Source organism: Perna viridis, chromosome 1, assembly GCF_037379345.1.
Source record: "Perna viridis isolate PV_CMFRI_1.1 ecotype Kerala chromosome 1, ASM3737934v1, whole genome shotgun sequence".
Taxonomy (NCBI): Eukaryota; Metazoa; Mollusca; class Bivalvia; order Mytilida; family Mytilidae; genus Perna; species Perna viridis.
Window position 1 is genome coordinate 58852873 of NC_142445.1, and position 16277 is coordinate 58869149.

At 33.6% G+C, this 16277-nt stretch overlaps 1 long non-coding RNA gene across 1 annotated transcript; it reads left to right on the plus strand.

Annotated features, from left to right (window-relative positions):
* Window positions 1-11974: 11974 nt before the first annotated feature.
* On the plus strand, window positions 11975-13225 carry LOC148629595 (uncharacterized). Its single transcript, XR_015916952.1, has 2 exons — window positions 11975-12196; window positions 12877-13225. It is a non-coding gene; the product is annotated as an uncharacterized LOC148629595 (long non-coding RNA).
* The last annotated feature ends 3052 nt before the right edge of the window (window positions 13226-16277 follow it).

Sequence of the window (16277 nt, forward strand, 5' to 3'; positions counted from 1 at the left end):
TGTAAACAAAAATATTGCATTTACGAAACAAAAATTTTCATACGGCTCGAACCCCTCTTTGTAATGTCCATTATTATTTTTACGAGTCTCGCACAGATGGTACATGTATGGTAGAGCTCACTGTGCTCCGGTTTTATGCAATGCCTACCCATATTATTTGTTTCGTAATACTAGTAGTTATTTCCTATACAAGTATTATTATTTTATTTGTATTCATTTTGTTCTAGTTCTGTTAAAGAAGGTACAGCATATCATTCATGTCTAAATATCGAGCAATATGTACATGAACACAAAAGATGAGCAGTTGTAACATACACTATATCAAAATATCAAAATAAGAAAAATAAGTGTAAAAACAAAATATGCTATATTGACAGTAATATTACGCATCAGATACATTTCAGCAGCATATATTGCTGACAGATATATGTTTGTAGCAGTCGAGCTCAAGATCGACTTAATATAGAGTTTAACATACGGTTATAGTCTGCAGCAGATCGAACCACATGCGTGAAACACAATGTGCGGAAATCGTTCAGTTCAGATTTAACAAGTTCAGTAGACGGTTGTTTCCCGAGCATAACACAGTATAAAATACCTGGGTTATAATAACTCAACTCAATGTATAGATCTAGGGGAAAGTTTTCGATTATCAGATCAAAGAAAATATTACGTTGATCTGCAGTATGACTACACTCGCACGATGAATGCATCATTACGTCCAAAAATGAACAGTGACATAGGTTACAGTCTTTAACTTCAGTATCAGGTACTTTGACGATTAATTTCGCAATGAAAAAATGCCGTTCTTAGGTCAAAGGAAGACGACGACCAACGCCATGTCAGCAACAGATAAGTTCGTACGCACTTGATGGAACCTTGTGAATTCACAATCAGAACCCACACGGTCATGCCATAAATCATATTGGACTGAGTTAATATCGGCAGTCACTATGTTTCTCCATTGAGATTTACATGGAAAATTACAAAAGTTTAGATATGTATCTAGAAATTCACAAAGATTGTATTTTTGAATAATCTGTAAAGCGTCCGGAACGAAACCATTTCGGGAGTTGATATTTGGTAAACATGTAAAAAGTCTAATAAGAAAAAATGTTGCGATATGTTCTTTGGATCCATTCTACAAATCCCTCTGTCAAAGATTCAGGGCTCTTATACGTAACGTCAGATATGATTATCTCGGGTACACATTGTCTTCGTTTTGGCTTTTGGCGATTTATCATTTTCAAAAAAGTCTCATGTCACATTCTGCTGCATGGTTAATGTCATCAAGCGTCTCGTTAATATACTTTTCATACGCTGCGCTCTGAATGTTTCGAAAATCACGTTTGGCTCGTTTATAACTGTAATATGATTCATGGATCATACCACGGGGCCGTCCCTCTGATACCCAAATGTTACGCATGGCTCTTTCCACTTAGTGTGCTTGTTTTACATCAGTATTCCAGTGAAGGCTTCGTGTGACAATTGAAAGTTGATTTAGGAATCACTCTGTTTGCAGTGTCAATTAGAATATATTCAATGCGAAAGCAGAGTTCATCTACGCCTATATTACAGTTAATATCAATATTTGATGTTAGTTCGGTTAATGGTGATTCTAGATTTTCTTGAAATTGTTCAATTATATCAGGCATAATCTTGTGCCACGAGGGAAGTTTGAGAAACTGTTGTAAATCTATTTGAGGGTTGTAAGGTAACGTAATGGAGCATGTAATGGGTAAATGGTCGGATGTGCTACAGATGCCCTCCTCCTCATAACGTTTTACATGTCTGACCAATACCTCCTGTACAAAAATATAATTTAGCATAGTTTGTTTTAAAGGAAATGTGAACAATGGACCCTCTAAATCTATTTGTCTATCTACAAATTTGGTCGATTCATTTGATATTTGTTTGTTGCACTACAATCTTTTTGTAAACAAGAAGCATTAATATCACCTGCGATCACAATGTTACCGTACTTACTATAATAACTACACAACTCGTCCAGTGTACTGAGGACTTCTCCGTAACTCTCAAGAGAACTCTCAGATGGCAGATAAGCACCAAAAATATACAAAGGATTTGAGTTCTCATTGCTCATACATATACCCACTACTGTCTGAATTTATGTCTACCAAATTATCAAAGAAAATTGTAATGTTTTCTTAAAAAAGAATTGCAATTCCACCTTTACCATGAGTAATGTAAGATATATCTGGAAGTGGGTCAGCTTTGCAAGAGAAATAAAATTATTTATATTGCACCAATTCCCAAGTTATTCCTTTAGAGAAAAAGAGGAGAACTGTGCAAGCTACTCCACTAAGTTTTTTGGTAATGACATAAAATAAAACAAAATATCCCATAAATGCCATTTATTAAATGACGATAATCAAACAGTAAAAATAAGTAACATATGTACATTAAATTGGAGTGTCACTGTCAGAGATGAGACAAATAATATAAAATTGATAATACAGTTGACATTCCCTAAAAAGTATACCAAATTCCTTACAACAAAAAAGGTATGGCCTAAAAACGGCCATAGCCGACATTGAACAGTCAATGGCGGCGCCCCATACCTGGAGTAGCGAGCACAGGGAGGTTCGGGATAAAATCATTAGAATAAAACAATATTTTCAACACATTAGAACACATACATGTATGAGTAATACTGAAATACAGCGTGTACATTTACCGAAGCAGCCACATGCTGACCAACAGTACATACAATTTAGCAGATACCTACATGTATATATGGTATAACAAATATTATGTCGGAAATGAAACATGAGCCATCAGCTAGGGCAATTCCACCTTTACGAGTACTGTAAGATATGTCTGGAAGTGGGTCAGCTTTTGCAACAGAAATAAAATTATTATCTATGCTATCCAAGTAAGATAAAAAGTTCTCTTTTAACTTATGTTCACTTAAAACAATTATGTCAGGATTGATCACTGCTATCAAGTTAGAAATACATATTGTTGAGAATATTATTCCCCGTACATTCCAACTACAAATGTTAACATTCATAGTGACAAATATTGATAACAATACAAAAAATAACATCAAAATCCTGATTAATATGTCTCTAGGATTTAACTTCCCAAAAAACAAACTTTGTTGACTTCGATTTACGTTAATTCTGAAAATGTAGTTCATATTTTACATTTAAAGCTGCATTAGCTGTCATTTTCGTAAAATTTTGTTTCTTTTAAAATATACCTTAACTTTGAATTATTTCTACTAAATTGTACTTTTCTTGTACAATTTCATTTGATATCCACGAATAAAATGCATTAAATAAATGAAATAGGTGTCTATATATTTATTGTCCGGCAAGACAAAAAATCGTCCTAGATAAGTTCGTATGCATGTGACTTCTGGTGACCTTAATCCGCGCATGTGCTGTAAGAGTCGCTTTTTTAATAACAAATCTAATTGCAAAGTGAAAGTGATTATTCAACGGCAAGAAACACCGACGGACTCAAGTTCGAATACAACGCAAGGATCCTTTTGAAATTTTCGTATTGTGATATAATGCGGCTCAAATATGGTCATTATTTATTTGAAATCTAATCTAGAAATAGATGAAATGAAATGAAAATAAGACACGTGCTTACCTGTGTATCCGTTAATGTTATATTTTACCAAGGTTAAAGTATATTTAACCCTGGTGAATGTCCTTTCGGCAATATTCGGAAGTAATGTTGAAAAAAAATTAGATCAGACCTATTGTTCTTCTCTGATTAAAAAGAAAAACGTTGTTTTCACAATATTCTGTGGGTATTATCGACATCTATTGCTTTAATTGCCCTACTGGATTCCTAAACTTCATAAGAATCCATACAAACAACGTTTCATAGCTGGATCTGCAAAATGTACCACCAAATCTCTTTCAAAACTTTTAACTTCTATACTCACAACTGTCAAAGAGGGTCTACAGATCTACCACAACACTTGTTACTCCCGTAGTGGTATTAATTCAATGTGGATCCTGAAAAATTCGAAAGATCTTTTGGGGACAATCAGTTCAAGACTATTATCTGAATATAATAGCATTAAAACCTATGATTTTTCAACACTGTAAACTTCTATTCCCCATACTCAGTTGAAATCCCGACTTAAAAACATTATACATCGTTGTTTTTTCCAAAAAAGATGGTACACCTAGATACAAATATATAGTTGGTAGAGATTCCTCATACTTTGTAAGAAATAATTCCAAATCATCTTCCAAATATATAGAGGAAGATGTTTACAAAATGCTGGAATTTTTAATCGACAACATATTGGTCCAGTGTGATGGACGTGTTTTTCAACAAATGGTCGGCATTCCAATGGGAACAAATTGTGCTCCTTTACTTGCTGACCTATTCCTTCACTCTTATGAGGCTGACTATAGCTGATCTGATCAGAAAGAAAGAATATCATTTGGCTAGACCCTTCAATCTCAGTTTCCGCTATATAGATGACGTATTATCTTAAAACAATCCTAATTTCGGGGATTTGATGCATCGCATCTACCCAAAAGAACTTGAGATAAAGGATACTACAGACATTGTGAAGTTAGCCTTATATCTTGACCTACGCTTAGAAATCGATGGTAAAGGAAAACAAAATTATTGACCAAATTTTACGACAAATGTGATGACTTTTCATTCAGAATTGTTAACTTTCCTTTCATCTGTGGCAACATCCCTTCGGCTCCTGCGTATGGAGTGTTCATATCACAACTCATACGTTATGCCAGAGCTTGCCGAAACTACGCAGACTTTTTGTATCGCGCTAGAACTCTAACAAATAGGCTTCTGGAACAGGGTTATCTTGCTACAAGATTGAAGTCATCACTACAGAAGTTTTATGGTCGTCATCATGAACTCGTGGATCGTTATGGTGTATACATCAGCACCATGAAAACTGATGTATTCAACGGGTCATAGTTTTCCTTTCCTCGTTTGTCTACCACGGACTTGACTTTATATTAGCAACTAGGCGGGTGTTTCTAGAAAAAAAAGAGGACGCTTACCCTACCGGTGCACCTGGTCCATGCTCCCAGTTTTTCGTGGAGTCCGAGTTGCTCATTTACTTTTGTTACTTTGTATGTATGATTTTAGTTACTTTATGTTCTTTGTTGTGAATGTCTGTTTTCCATGTCTGGTCTTTGTCCCTGGATTACATTCTTTTGATTACCGCTATTACCTTGGTTCCCTTGATTACTCCTCTAGTACAAACTTATTTCATTGAATCAGCAAAATTCAATAGAATCAAAACTGAACAAATTTGGCAGTTAATGCAGCTTTAAGTCTCCTGATATTTCAGTTATTTGTTATGTAGACAAAATATCATTGCAATGTCTTACACTAAACATCAAAACAGGTACAAAAACATGTATAATGGTTATTCAATGCTGAAACCTGAAATAATGCGTCATAACATTATTATTATGCAATGTCCGTTTAAATCTATTTATTTGGTTTACTGTTATTGTGTCTTAATAGGAAGTGGAACGATCCTTTTAAAGAAAAAAAACAACAGATATTCAATAAATAGAAATTTGATCACGATCTTCATGTAATAAAATACACTCACTTCATCCGGATTTTTTTCTGTTTAAAGTCGTTGCTTAAATATTTAAATTTGTAGTGCATGAACTAAACATGGACCAGCTCATTGACATTTGACGATTTCCAAGAACTGTTCCATAGTTTTGAGGAGTTTAAGTAAGGCACCTGCCATTTTATTAGCGAGAGGGGCTTGGGATTTTTAGATAAATGTCCAAAATTTGGGAATTTGTTTTTACTCATCAATTCAATATAATAAAACGAGGCAAATTTTCAAATAAATATAATGATTTCGGTTGCTGCTAAAATATTAATAAAAAACATTACACTACGCGAATAAACAATTCTTATTTGACAGTAATTCCAGATACCCTCCCCTCAGGATAAAAAATGGTCCGTATCTAATCCTTATTATTTTTTAGAGAAATCAATGGAGGCAAAATTCGAGCGGATATCAAAAGAACATATTGCAAAGATGAAGTCTAGACAGGGAAAAAAAACACACACACACACACACACACACACACACTACAACGAACATGAAATGACCAAAATAACAGGTATAAAGCGACAAAAGTAGATGAGAAACTTAGACTCCACTAAACTACTGGAATCATGGACAAGATGCACCAATAAGGTAAACGCCTCTGTTTTTATAGAAACACCTGTCGAGTTGCTCATTAACTGTCACGTCTGGGGCAGACGAAAGAGGAAAGGAAAACTATGACGTTCGTGACGACCATAATACTTCTTTAGTGATTACTTCAATCTTGTAGCAGCAAAATTCTGTCCCAGAAGACTGATAATTTAACAATCACGCTGGTAATAAAGAGAAGGAAAAATGTCTGAAGAATATTAAATATTTTTAGTTCAGGTATAAGTGTTTTTATGAATGTTTAAACAGTTTCTTAATACACAATAATAACTTCTCCATTTTGCCGTTTGTTTCCGTGTGTCAAATGTTACGGTACGAAATGGCGATTTTAACAACTATCTCAAGAAATTATCTCTGTGTCTGAAAACTAAAACTTTGAAAAACGTGCAATAACAGATTCGCGTTAACAAACTTCAAAACGGCAAAAATCCTTGATGAACACAAAATGAATATACTGAATATCCACACAAAATACCGAAGTGTAAACAATGAGACAACTCAAATACGTCAAAATCCCTGGACATGACCTGAACGTGAAAACAGGAAACAAAGACGACCTATATACACAATGTAGCTAACCAAATAAAATAGATTACGTAAAAAAACACAAAATTAACTAAAGCCCACAAAAAACGGGAGTACATCGGGGATGGTAAGCATGTCCTGCTCTGCGAACGACATGCGTCACATTTCAAGTGACTAGAATCTAGTAATAGTCAAGCAACAATTATGAAGCTCCTCGACACGAGTCGCAAAGGAGTTGCATCAACAACAATTCACACTTAAATTGTATCATTCAATGCAACGAGTTGTCATTATGTCAATAAATTATATGATGCGGAATAGTGGAAAATTGTCCGAAATAAACATATTAAAAATCAAGACTCAACACAAAACATGGGATCATTCCAACGACATATGTATAAACACCAGAACATTCGACCCTTAATTTGAAATATCATAGCTATAAATCATGCGAAAAACAGACACCATGTCAAGAATCTCAAAGGAAATGAAATGCATCTCTTCGTAATTTCAACCCCTTGGAATGATGGTAGTTTGATTAAAAAGAGTAACCAAGGAAACCAAGGTTACAGCGGCAATCAAAAGAATGTAATCCAGGGACAAAGACCCGACATAGAAAACAGGCATACACAACAAAGAACATAAAGTAACTAAAATCATACATACAAAGTAACAAAAGCAAATGAGCGCAACTCGGACTCCACGAAAAACTGGGAGCATGGACCACGTGCACCGGTAGGGTAAGCGTCCTCTGCTTTTCTAGAAACACCCGTCGAGTTGATCATAAAAAGTCAAGTCCGGTGTAGTCGAAAGAGGAAAGGAAAACTACGACACGTTGAACAAATCAGTTTTCATGGCGTAGATGGATATACCGTAACGATCCACGAGTTCATGATGACGACCATGAAACTTCTGTAGTGATGACTTCAATCTTGTAGCAACATAACCTTGCTCTAGAAGCCTATTTGTTAGAATTCTAGCGCGATACAAAAAGTCTGCGTAGTTTCGGCAAACTCTGGCATAACGTATGATATGAAAACTCCATTTGCAGGTGCTGAAGGGATGTTGCTGCAGATCATAGAAAATTGTAATTGAGGAAATACCGTAGTAAATGATGTGACCTAAATCATTTGACCTGCTCCCATGCAGTGTGTCAATGAAACTACAAAATTGCAGCTGGTAAGTGTTAAGTTCGGTAAGAGGTAGAATCTAATTAAGAGCTTTTCCTACATGGGAACGACCTTTTATTGGCGTTTTTTTTCAACATGGTCCCCCGACACACGGGCGTTACATCCCTTGAAATATCATACTGAAGTTCAAAAAAAAATGGGACTTTCATCAATGATCTTTGGACCACGTGAACTTTCTTTGCATCTAAGATTAAATGCCACAGAGTGCTAGTTTTTTTTTCCCTTCCAACATTTACTTTGACACGGCCCTGTTTCGTCATCTTTCAAGATATCATTACAAAATTTGGACCATCGATAGATCTCATTTAGGACTTTAACATGGATAACCCCATGAAGAATTTCATTATCCACTGTAGACGTTATCTCCCGCTTATTGAGTCTCATCAACATGTCAACATGGCCCCTCGAACTCATTTTCAGGATATCATTATCATACTTGTTGAACATGTAGATGTCATCATGTTCTATTAGAAAATGACCCTGCTAAGGAGTTCATTATCATCTTTAAGAGTTATGTCCCCTTAAAACAATTTCTTTTAACTGCTCATATCTTGAAAACCATAATAGATAGAATCAATCTAAAAACTGTTTCATGCCCATAAGAAGAAGACCTAATGAATAAACATAAACATGTATTTTATTACCAAACCATACAGGAGTGATATCCCTTGAAATATCATATTTAAGTTTTAAAATTTATATTTCGAGAACCAACCGGAAGTTGTAGAAACATGGGACCTTCATCAATGATCTTTGGTTTATGTGACCTTTCATTTGCATCCAAGGTCAAATGTCCTAGAGTGCTAGAAAGCTTTCTCATTGCAAACTACGAGCCTTGATATTAAGAAAACGGTAAGAGATAAGTGCATACATAGAGCGTATGAAATGACCCTCTCGATAAGCCCTACATTTTGAGACATAATTTACAACTGTCAGACCGTCTGCTTAAATGTTATAACAATTTAAATGTTTTGCAGAATCCGGTTTGTGACCTTAACTTAAATGTATGACCTTGACCTTGTAAATTTTTTCAAGGTCAGGTAATTTTAAGATATATGGTGGTAGTTTCATGTCTCTACGACTTCCGGTTCTGGAGTTTGTTATTGCATCATATTTTAATGATCATTGGGCTCAAAATGAGCTCCTAAATTACCCAAATTGATTTGTAATTTTGCTGTATGTGTTCGGCAAAGTATCATATATTTTTCGGATTTTAGATATCTTGTCTAGTTTTGGATCTATTGAAATTTTAAGTTTTGAGAGCGCGGGTATATATTTTAAAATCCACAACAGACACGCCAATGTTAATTCCATAGAATGGAAGATCTGCGCAACTTTTTGATACAATACCATGGACCAATATAAAAATCCAATGGTACTACAACAACTTAAAATTTTCATATTTTCCAATGGTTTGATATATTTCATGATACCAATTTATAGATTTGATATTGCATCATTTTTTCAACTTCGTCGAAGGGTGTCATGTGATATATCATTTTGAAGGTCTAAATGAGCACATTTAAGAAAATTAGAGTTTCAACCATGATTAGTCATACATGTTCAATAGCAGGGTTATAAAGTGCAAAAATTTAAAGTTCTTAGAGGGTAAGGTTGTTGCATATCAAATGAAAGGTCTTCAAGCGTACATCCGAAATACCGATGTTTTGTCTCGAAATAAATGAGTTGGATGAGGTCAATGAGCGCAAAACTTAAGTTGATTATATAGTAAGGTTGTCGCATATCAAATTAAAGGTCATAATGTGTACATCACAAATTTCAATTTGTTTATACAGAAAAAGAACCCAGTTAGGGTTAATAAGTGCAAAATTCCAAAGTTCACAGAAAGTAGTGTTGTTGTATATCTAACGAAAGGTCGTCAAGTTTACATTACAAAAAATATGATGGAAACATCGACAATTGTATTTGACAAGGTCACCAAGTGCAAAAAGTCAAACTGTTGTAGATGGTTAGCATTTTATGTATCAAACAAAATGTCTTAATGTGTATATTACAAAGAGAGAGTTTTCAAGGCAAAGACCTTCCAATTGTGTAACAAAAATTGACATACTAGTTGAAGATATATTTTCTCATCTGTGAGTTGTCAACTTCATATCGGTCAGAATGATAAAGGAGAGACAAGAAATTATTTAACTTTCTACCAACTTTCATAAAGAACAGACCAAACATCTTTTTATGAACAGTAAATGAGTAAATAACCAGATCCTCTGGATTAACTGTTAAGTTGTCTATAAATATGGTGAAAAAATATGAGAATGGAATTAATATGTCATTCTAGTTGAGGTAAGCATACAAAAATAGTCAACTAGTTTACATATGTACACATGACTTTCTTTTTTGGAAAAATTAAAATTGATCACTAAATATTAAACCATTTGTTTGAAATAATTGAGAGTCAGTAACGTAAAACCACATCCCAAAATAGATAAAACTACAGTTATAATTCGACGATAAAACGTTATTTTAAATTTCATTCAAGAAAACCTGTAATAGATGAAGAACATAACACGTGCAGTAGACGATCGGAATTCTGGTTAAGTATATTTTCCTCAATGTTTCGTTTGGGTTTTCAAAGTTTTTACTCTCGTTTATTTAGTTTTAACTTAAGTAGCGGTCTTTATAAAAATCGGACAGAAGGTGATTCATACATGTCAAAACCCACCAAATTCAATTTTATTTGTTGTTCAGAATCAGTTACAGACCACATAACGAGTCGTAGTTTTCCATTTGGGTATTGGGCTTTTGAGATAAAATTTATATAAATTGTACATGAAATTAGCGCTTTGCAAGAGTTATCGTTCTTGATTTTGTCAGATTTGGTTGATTATAGTGGGAGATAAATGTAATATTTTCTCAAAAGTACAGATCTGAATATGGAAAGGACAACTGGTACGTAAAAACATAGCATATGTAGATTGAAAAAGCATTGGTCGGTAGGTTTTTCTTCACCATGAATCACTTTGATATGGGCAGTGTCTGAATTTTATATGGTCTGGTACTTAAAAGTGAAATTGTATTGATTGTGGGTAAAAATTGTGCAATTTACATCCCTAGGAAACATCTGCCCCTTAAAAACACTTCCTGACTTTATTCAATTAGCGATGTCAATGTCCTCTCTACATATGTTCAAGGTAAATATGTTTACATAAAAACAACTTATTCAATGTTATGACCACTTGTATTCTGCAACGTAAGATGTTCACTTTACAAAACGATAAACCTCTTAAGTTTAGTACATCTTTTTCCTGAGTTTCTGTTAAAAAGTATCAACTTTTCAACTATCTGATGTCTATAGTGGGTGTATTACATAAATTTATTTCGTGTTTAAAACTCTATCATCTGCGTATACCATCCGCTTGATGCCTTTATCGATAAAAGTGCTGCTAACAAACCCATTGATTGTTCTGAAGGAACATGCATAATCGTAGAGTTTATCTTTAATATTCTATTAGCAAAATGATGCTTGTGTTTCCTGCACTGGAAACGAGAAGATTATTTGTTTTTTTTTTAATGGAAATGCAAATGACGTTCATGATTAAGATAAGTAATGAACAGTCTTAGGGTAAATACACAAGCACTTGTTCTATATTACTATCATCTACTAAAATGCAAGCCATCAGTCATACAAATGAAAAGAAAACAAAATAAATTAACAAACAGAACAGAATAAAAAAAAACTAAAACGAAAATATTTGTTTTAGTTCATTCAAAAGCATTGAAACAAACCGAAAATTGATATGACTTGGCCGTCGTTATAAAGAGTGACTAAACATAAGAAAGATCATCATGAATAACTGTAGAAGTGGGGGTAAAGAATAATAAATACGTATAGATCTGTCGGTATGATCATTAATAATAACAACAGGCCAGTGAATCATTTGCGTAACCTTGAGTGTTTGTATATATTTTTGTTTTGTAAGTACTTAAACCTGCGTTTAAATATCCTGTCATTTAAAAAGAAAAAGATAAAATCACTTAAGGGCCATGTGACTAAACTGTATAAATAACTCCTTTTTCATATGATTGGATCAGTTTTAAACATAGAGCTCTAAGCATAGTCAAAGGAAAATTCCATTTTTGGTAATATAAAGTTGAGTTTCGATAAGCATTAGAAGTTAGTCTTACACCATGGATTACAAGTGCTTGATGGTAATGTTCATGGTACTTTATCTGGTATTTGTCTATACAGTAGATGCTGTTACTTTCATCACTAAACCTTTGAAGTCTATTGGGTCTTCCTGTAAGTATTAATTTTCGTATTGTTTTAAACTTTGTCGATTTAGTGTTTAAGTTACCAATCTGAGATTTGAGATTTTAAAAAAGCTAGTGTTAAAAATAGATTTTGGGTGAAAATTTAATTCTCTTTTTATGTTTTCTTTTTATTTGTAAATTTTTATTTATTTATTTATTTTTTGCGAAAAGGGTCGAGGGTTGCACTGTCAGAGGAAATTCGGACTATATGACGTTTATATTGAATTGTTGTATTGGCCATTGTAAAGCGTTTTAGATGTGCTTTAAGGAGGTAGACCTAGGGTAAGGGACATAACTCTTGAAATCAGTGATATGTTTGTATTATATTCAATTTCACCAAACCCTATCAAGCTTTCCTTTGAAACAGAATGAAATCAGTCCAAGGTACTTTGATGCTTACATGAGATTGATTTCAAATGCTGAATACAAACGTTCTAATGATTTGTAAGAGTTGTGTCCCTTACCCTAGGTCTGCCTCCTTAAAGTGAAAAAAAATAAAAATCAGAGATTAAGGAGTTATCTGTTTTAATTGTTTGTGCTATATGCCGGTTTGCGTTCTGTGCAGCGTAAAATTTTCATTAACACTATCAAACTGAAAAAGCAAGCATTTTTTCATAGTCTTACAATTTCCCTCACACCATTCAACAATGCAAAATTTTACTTTTCCAGGTAATGGTAAAGGGAGAAAGGTCATCGGACAGAACAGCATTGACACGGACTGAATATGCTTTAGTCGACAAATGGCAGAAAGGAAGATGATCTAATGTGTCTAAAGAAAATAACGACAAGACCTTAAGATTATAATTAAGTTTATTCATTCGTACAGGGTATATATACATTAACAGCAATTTCATGGTAGAGACGAATAAACGGAAAATCTCATGAAACCTCAAGAAATCTTATTATAACGAATAAAAGTGGACAATAAACAATCGTTCAATGAAAAACAAGAACTTGTGATCGCGAAAGTGCTATTCAGATCTATTGAAATAAAGAACAATTATTCCAATCGTAAAAATGAATATTGTTTGTATTCTTAATATAAGTATATGCATCTGTATTTTTCAAAATTTCTTCTCCTGTTTTTTTTTTAACAGAGTGACCGGATTTGTTAGTTTTAAAATGACATTTCAATCTTAGGCACTTATAGCTGCGGAAAGTGGTACATGATGTTGTTTATAAATAGCTACAATTTTTAGAGAAGCAGACATGAAAATATGTCTAGTTCAAGATGTTAACCTTGTTGAGAAAAAAACGGTTAAGTACTTAATTGCGTGGGCCTGAGGACTCTAAACAGGATTAAACATACTGGTTTTAAGATAAAATATTTGAAAAATACAGTAATCCGGATACACTTACGAAGAAATAACAATAAGTACTTAGTCTACAGAACTGCATGTGATCGCCCTTTGTTTGCTAAAAATAATGCGATTTCATCCACTTGTAAAAAAAGTGGTTTAATCGTCACTTTTATTAAGAAGTATAAAATGTATCTATTGAACACCTGTATATAGTGTGTACTTTCCAGGTTAAGGTTGTTCTTTCTGAAAACACACTGTGTAACAAAGAGTTGTGTATTCTGGCCGAAACAAACAAAAGTTTTCTGATGCCTATATTTACGCTGAAGCCTGTTAATACAAGTCAAATCTACATTGTCACCTACAACATGAAAGATTCTGCATCATCAATTACTTTCAAAGTGAAAGCTAAGATTCGAAATTAGATTTTACCAACGACTAACCATTTTTTTTTAATAAACCCCCACTTCATGAAAAAGGTCCCGGTTTTTAGTGGAGTCCAAGTTACTCATTTACTTTTGTCGCTTTGTACGTGTTGGTTTGGTATTTTGTTTTGTTTTGTGTGTCTGTTTTTCCTATATCTCTAGATTACATTCTTTTGATTTCCGCTAGAATCTTGGTTCCCATGACTACCCCTTCAAAGAAAAAGTAGCTGAGACTTTCAGTAGAACTCCGCTTGAAAAGTCTTTACCAATTAACTTGATCTTTTTACAAAGGTTTATTATTAAAGTCCCATTGCAAACAGTAAAGCTGTGTGAAGGTGTGTATGCAATGTAGAAATGACCATATGAATTTTTTCCATGCCAAATTACATGTGTATGTTACAAAGACAGTTGTAGAAAATCTATATACATTTTGTACTAGTAAATCTACTAGATATATAGCTATTTTAGCAAAGAATTTCTTACTACATGTCAAATATACATTGTAGATATATATTTTCGGTATGTCTTATATGAAATACACAAAGAACATGAAAAGAAATAAATAAGGGAAGAACCATAAAATGGTTTTCGCATTGTAGCACCTGTAATAAATTCATAAATACTTAATCGTTTGGATATATTTTCCAAGTGCAGTTGTACAATGAAGCGACATTTCATACACAGCATTCTTATATGAATTTTACAGAAACTAATCTAGAACATCAATAAACCTCCATGTTCAAATATTGCTATAGAAAAGGGTTTATGCAGAAACTTTAATTGCGTAGTTGCAATATCATAAAAGGAGGCAAGTTAGTGTTTGGATGATAAAAATTGAGGAATACGTATTATTGTTTATTTAGTAACTGATTTTGGCTCTTACATTAAGGAAGCAAACGATTCATATGACAACCGTGACGGGAATAAAATGTACTTTGCACAATAGCTATCTCTTTTCCTGTTATTGTTGAGTAGTGTTTATCACATCTGATCAAAATGTAGTGTCTGCGCGATTAATACTTATTTCAGGTGTAGTAATTTAGTCACGTGTGTTATCCTATTACGAATTAAACAAATGTAAAGAAGTGCTTTGGTCTAAGTTCTGTGCTATCGGTCAGCAACCCTTTCCCCGGGAATTTAGGTCAGTGATTTAATTAGTGATTATAATATATCATTATGCACATTAAAAGGTCAAAGGTTGCGGACCAAGAAGGATTTGCCTATCACAGTACTAATAAATTCATTCCGTTTGTCAATTGTTTTCTTCTCTAGGAGACGGTACATCAAGTTTTACCGTTGTCCGTCGTAAAATCTCAGCAACCCTTAAAATCTCACCATCTTGGTGGGTAGTACCGTATTCCACTTTGTGTTTGCCGGAATGATTTGTTGCTTCCAGGCTGTATATCCCAAAAATTTCAGCAACACTTCCTGGTAAGAAAACTGTTCAGCTTCATCTTCATTGTTTGTAGTGAAATTTGAAGTTTGGAGTAGATTGGTCATACTTTCGCTCAAGATTGCACATCTTAATTCCTATTTTCTCACCAACCCTTCGTGTAAATGCTATAAATTTGTTTGAAGCTTCATTTCCATTGATTTGATCATGCTTGAGATCTTAGCTTTAGTGCTTTATTAAAATAAGTTCTGTTAGATGTTCCTTTTAATATAAGGGATGAAACGCTCAATTGTGTCCTATGGAACCATGTCTTATAGTTTTTGTTCGAGTATTTCAAGTTTTTCAAGTTTTAAATTTACTTAATCTGATATATATGAATGACGTGAGTAAATTTGAAAAACTTTAAAACACTTTAAATATGTTTTCTGTACCCTTTTAAAATAAAGGTTGAAAAACGAAATAGATTATCGTATAGGCAAGTTACTTGAGACTGCATTTCAAGTGAATTAGATTAACTCCATAGATAAAGATAAAGGTTAACAGCACTTGCATATTTGTAAGCATTTGTCTCCAGTTACTGATTACGTAATTTCCTTGAATAAGATCCTTTTATTTCGTAACCACATTAGATTATAAAGTGATCTAGTAGTTTTAGAAACACCTTATCGGATAAAATACCAAGACATAGTAGGAATTGTTTTTAAGACGAAAAGTAGCTGAAACCGATAGAGTGAATAGCTACAGAGTTGATAGATAATCACGTGCATGTCCCTTTTATATTTATCTTCAGAAAAAAAATCACGAAAGATCGCGCATAGTCTGTTCGAACGATATCTCTAAATCTCATTGTTAAACGAAGTAATACGATGACAACCATGCACACTTTTGTGTTGATAACTTCAAAATCGTCGCCTTTTGAGCGATTATATTATGCATATCTAAGTATTAGTTCAA